Source organism: Pungitius pungitius, chromosome 11 (genome assembly GCF_949316345.1).
Source record: "Pungitius pungitius chromosome 11, fPunPun2.1, whole genome shotgun sequence".
NCBI lineage: Eukaryota > Metazoa > Chordata > Actinopteri > Perciformes > Gasterosteidae > Pungitius > Pungitius pungitius.
In genome coordinates, this window is record NC_084910.1 from 3,213,674 (window position 1) to 3,219,673 (window position 6,000).

Below are 6,000 nucleotides of genomic sequence, written 5' to 3' on the forward strand. Positions count from 1 at the left end.
GCTGGTTTTGGCTGGCTGCTGAAAAAGAACATTGTCCGACTCCAAACACTTCGCACCGTTGTCCGTCCACCCGTGGACCGTTTTGTTGCAACGTGTCCCATTGAACATAACTTGTGTGTAATGGTTTTTTTCTCCTCCACTGCCAGGTGCTAGCGGGGCTCAGCAGAGATGTTAAAGCCCCGCCGCACACTGCGGACAGTCCTGCAGCCCCCGAAGCAAGCAAGCGGACACATATATCACTTGACTCTGTGTCAGGACGATTACTGGATAAAGATCACAATATGACACTTTTCCTTTTCTGTGCTGGCTCAGTGAACAGAAGGAAAGCTCCTGCAGCTCAGCATGCCCTGTCCAGGATATTGATCACACAGATCTCAGACCTAAGACCTCTCAGGCCTGTTAGGAGAAAAATAAAAATCATTTTGTGTTTTTCGTTGTCAGAATTTCACACTAATTCTCATATTGGGAGGCACGGATTTCACTAATGATAATTGACTCTTGACCGATTTGGGAAGAAAGGCTCTTTAATCTAGTGTCTCTCACCCAGTACATTTTAACAATGCATCACCAGCTAAAAAGCAGTTTATAATCAGGGACTTTGTCATATTATCAGTATAGTGGTGGAGCTTGTGTGCTGATAGCATGGCAAATCTTTTTGATATAGAGTTACTGTCACTCAAATTGATTTGGTATGTTATAGTGATCACTTGGACACCCGTATGGAATATTTGTGTGTGTCGGACCAATAAAACTCTTTGGTCCATCTGAAGGGATAAAGGATTTTGCTCTGTAATAATTTGCCTTCTTTTGCATAGATAATGAGTATTTTGGGGGGCAATGGGCCTCGTCTTTGTGTAACAGACTGCTTGACAAATGGGCTTTTTTATATTTATATTATATTTATATTTTAGACTATTGGGAACAAATTAAGTTCAATGTAGGGCTTGAGATCCCCCAGCAGCTTGAATACGATAAAGATGGTAATGAAGCAGATTTGCTCACATCATGTAGAGCAGGGCTAGCTGCACAAGGTAACGTTCAAAGCTGTCTGACACTATCTGAGAAAATGTGTGGTGTGGACTCAATCGACACAGAACATTTGTGTCAGAGCAGCTGGGCATTGTTGTCATGTAGAAGATTTGAATGCTGATTTTTCATCTTACCACATTGCACCAGGAAGTAAGTGCTTTAAGCTTTCCACAAATTCCACAATAACCCAAAAGAGACTCATGTGTCTCAAAATATCCCAAATTCTCTCTCTCTCTCTCGTTGGTACACTCTCCCAAACCAATTTCTTCTATGGTAATCTTCTTAATGTAAGGTCACACGTGTGCAACTCCAGGAAAAGAGAAAGTTATGTCACATACATGTAAAAATATCTGTGTTTTATGTTCTCTTTAATGAACTGTGCTTTTGGGGAAACATGAGCGCTGTGTAGCTGTATGTTTTCCATGCATAGATTAACATGGAAGTTATGCTTCACACCCTGTGTGTGTTACCCAAATCAAATATATGTACAAGGCTTCTGTTTTGGTATTGTGGGAAACACATATTGCACACCTTTCAGAGGTGTTTTCTTCCATTCCAATGTTCATTTTCTTGGCTGTGCTAAAGGGAACTATGAGCCTTAATCTTTTAGATTTTTTTTCTGGAGATGCCAAAAACAAATCAATAGTGTAAACAAAAGCATTTTTTTTAATACGCAGTTATTAGGTCATAAGCTACAGTATGTCACACTTCATTTCAGCAACAGCTGAGACCTCCGCTGGGGCCAGCTCTCCGCAGCTCCGTCCCCGCGGGGACATTATGGGAATCATAAATAATACGTGCTAATGAGATATGAATTGATTGCGTGGGGAAAAGCTTGACGCTCTCAATCCATCACCCTAAATGATGTTTAACAATAGATTACCAGCCAATAATTCCTCCAATATGAGATTAAATAAAATAGCAGGGCAGTTTTCAGCCTCCCTCTCCCACCATTTTACAGCGGGTGGAAATAAATCTGCTCAATTACTGTACCATCAATCCGTTTTTTCACCGCTAAGGACATTATTATTTCATTCAGAGCTTGTTCATGCATCATAGATTATTTCATTTTACTGAAGTCAATACGGGGAAGTGCAGTATTTTATGTCATCCACTGGGGCTTAGGGTAAAGTGGGGTTTTAATGGAGCCTACTGGGCTCAGGAAGAGGGGGCTCGCTGTGGACAGGAGCAACGGGGATTTCACCTGGAAGCGGATGTATGTGTTCCTGTTAACATATTCAGTTTTCTGGAAGAAGTATACGTTTTGCTCCTTGGTATCCTCAGGCAGCTGACAGACAATGGGAAAATGGTTCTCCCTCAAACCTGTGATCAATTGAAACCACATTAGCTGTGCCTACAAGATGATTTGGAACATCACTTCAATCCCAAAGAACAATGAAAATTGGATAACACACATGCTCACTGGGCTCTAACTTAGCTGCAAATCATGTTATGGTTTTCAGCCAAAGTTGGGATTGGTTATTTCTCCTTTAACTGCATCAAGTTGTACCTCTGAGGGTTTACTTGTGATGATCTGTGTTAATGTGTGTTCTTATCGCTTTTCTATGGCTCAAAGACACACGGGTCTGAAAACAAACAACGCAGAGAGGGGGAGTCGTTGCAACAAAATTGCAAATAAATTATTTGGATCATTGGTTTGTGTCTTTAAATGGGCTCCAAAATGAAGCATTTTCACTCAGTACATTGATAGTTTGACTTATTTCTGACAGAGGAACTACATTCAGAATGCAGAGAGAGAGAGGCAGACACAGATAGAGCTCTCTCTATCTGTGTCTGCCTCTTTCTCTCTCTCTCTGTTTCATTTCAAAGGCATGTTTTGGGGAGAAAGACATCAAACTTCATCTCAGAGTGCAGAGCTACGGACAGAACGTCGGTGCTCCTGTCCCATCATGCAACAGACGACAGACTGCTGTGTGACTCTGAAATTGGTTTTCAGAAGTGTGTCCTTACTAGTGCAATCAAAAAACATCGGTTCTAAACACAGATTTGAATCAATTCAGATGGCAATTAGTGCATATTTGCTGATCCACCGCTGTAGCAAGGAATGATCTAATGTGTCCTGATCCCTACTGTAACAGGATTGGAATGAAAAATGCCAGCGCAGCAGTGAAGAGACAGAGGCCAACGGTAATCTTGTAGAAAGTTTTACTAAAAACAATGACCAAGTTTATCTCCTAACAAACTATCCGACGGGATTTCCGGGGGGGGGGGGGGGGGGTGGATATGGCTTATGGCTGGAACAAAGACTTATTTATCAGTGACAACCTGCTCAGCGAGTATAGGACGCCATTCTTTAAATCAATATGAAAAAGTACATTTATATCGATTTATTTTGCTCAGTACAGTTAGGAAAAGCAATGTTAAAGTAAAGCCTGATAAAAAAAAAAGATTACAGTCACCACACCGGATGGTACTCGGTATCGGGAGATCGCTAAAGCCATAGGTATCGGGACTGAAAAGGTGTGATCAGCGCATGCAGAATCAAGATAAGGTGCACGCTTCAGAGCACACACGAGTTACACATCAGCGTATAATCCAACAATGATCTTCCTTCAAAAACAATCCCCCTTCCTCCCAGGTATCAGACTACAGTTCATCTCCAACGTCAACTGGTTCCTACGTCCTTTCATCGGGGAGTGAGTCCCTTTATGCTATGGCTTTGTAGCATCCCTCCTTATCCCTTTCCATCCTGTCTTCCCAATGCCCATTCAATCCACCTCTCCCTCTGTCTCTTTGCTCCGTGCGTGGCCTCCTGTGGGTGAGGAGTTGAGTGGGCTTGTCTAGCGGCTGAAGTCGGGGCTGGATTGGGAAGAAGTGGCTGTCACAGTGTCTGATTAATGACCCGTCGGTGGCGTGTCCAGCCACATTAGGTCTCCATGTATCTACCAGCGTCCACACGGGGCGAGGGGCTTTGTTCTGGGAGGAAATGGTGTCAGCTGCCCACAGCCTTTTGCTTATAAAAAGAAAAAGATTTACTGTCATCAGAGGGCAGATTAAAGCCCACAATGGCGACATTGATTTTTTTTTTTTTTTTTTCAAACCAAAAAATTCACATTTTGTGAAAAGCCATTCCAGCACTAGAGAGAGATATGATCAGCTTGTTTAGAAAGGATAATACGGGATCTTTTCCCCAGAATGAACTTTGAAAGAAGTAAATTGTAAATATTGATTTCTGAAATGAAGTGTCAATCTTGCTTGGGCCAAGATTATTCCTATCATCTGGCTGAACCTCCAAGCAAACGATGAATTCAAAACTGCTGACAAAGTGGAGTGTATAGGATTTCTGTTAGGAGCAGTCGGCGGCGCTTTTACCGCTTGGCCGGCCTGAGCCCCTGCCGGTAATGGCTGTTCAATTCTATCAGATAACGGGGGGAGATCTCATCAGAGGCGAAAAAATGAAATGAACTGTGACTCTGAATCGGGATCCCCCCCGCTCTTATCCCGGCAAAAATCATCTGCGCCGGGCCCAGGGCTTTCCATTATTTCAGGTCACTTCATTACGGCCCCTGCACACAGGACCCAATTGCTACAAACAAAGCAGGCCCTTCCTGTCTCACCCAGGGGTCGAATGTGAGGGGCAGTTTGATAGGCTCTTGACGTGTCCAGGGTTATCCCATTACCACCTAAGAGGGTTGCTGAAAGGCAGCAAATCTCGGCCCACTTGTTTGTTATCCTTTCTCAACCTTCTGTATCATGAGGGGTTTTATTACTCACCTTATTTCTCATGGCGGAAAAATAATTCATGTTTTCCCGTTGTGGTTCAAAATTGATTTTTTCGAGGAGAGTCAGACGGATGGTGAAGATAAAGGGGAATCGAGGTGCACAAATTTACAAAAGCGTCACTGCACCAGCCGCTTAAGTTCATTTTGCTGACGCATTGTATTGAACATGAATAACATTTCCTTCCCCCCAATCCCCGACAAGCCAACCAAAAACAACCTAATGACAGGAAAATAAGAATATAGGCTGTGCGTAAAAAATGAGCTGCTGATGTCCAGATACATGTATTATTCTCTTACTGGCAATAATGAATAAAGTAAGCTGCTATCAACAAGGAATTTGTAGCCCAGTAATTATAGTTTTTGTTCCAGCCTCTGTGGGCCGGGCATTGATCTCCAGGAGGAAGCTGGTCGATACCCAGGGGGGCAGGGGGGGGGGGGGCCTTTGATGGCTACATGGGAGAAAGATGACGTTGGTCCAAGCGAGGGGGCTTGGGGGGTGTTGGGGGGGGGGGTGTATTAGAGCCATACGATGAGCAAGAGGTAGGGAAACAAAGCATGAGGGTTCTAGTCGCTCCTTGACTTCCTTGATAACAGTCTTCGTTCACAGAAGTGAGTGTATTTTCCACTACTTTGAGCTGCAGTTTTGGGATTACATTTGGTTTTAGATGGGCCCAGTAAAAGAAAATCAATGGCCCATGGTGTCACCAATAATGGTTAGTTAATAATTCAGTGATGTAATGGCACATTCAAACATTCGGTTCGTAATCCGTACCTGCAGACTTTCTGTTTTTCATCTCTTCAAAAGAGCTTAGATCAAGCATTTAACGGATTGAAACGGATCTGATCTCCTGTGACCACTGGTTCTGTACATTGACCCATTCAGGCAGGATGACGATGCATAACATTTGATCTCAGCGTCACTCTCCGGTCAGACTGCACGTGGAACTGTTCAATAGCGTCTTTGTAAAATGAACAATGCAATTTGTTTTACTTACTTTGTACTTTAGCAAAAGTTTTTCATGTCGTTCTTTGGGCCCATGTGTATCTTTCTATGTATATACTGAACAAGACATTTTGTAAAATCAAGGATGTCTCTGCTAAACTGTTCTAATAATATTTTGTGGTTTTTCTTTTCGCTTCCTCAATCCAACAGGAACATTATTATTTTTCAAGCCAACAGGGTTCCCTTATTTTTCATGAGATATATTTTCTACAGAGAAAATGCAAA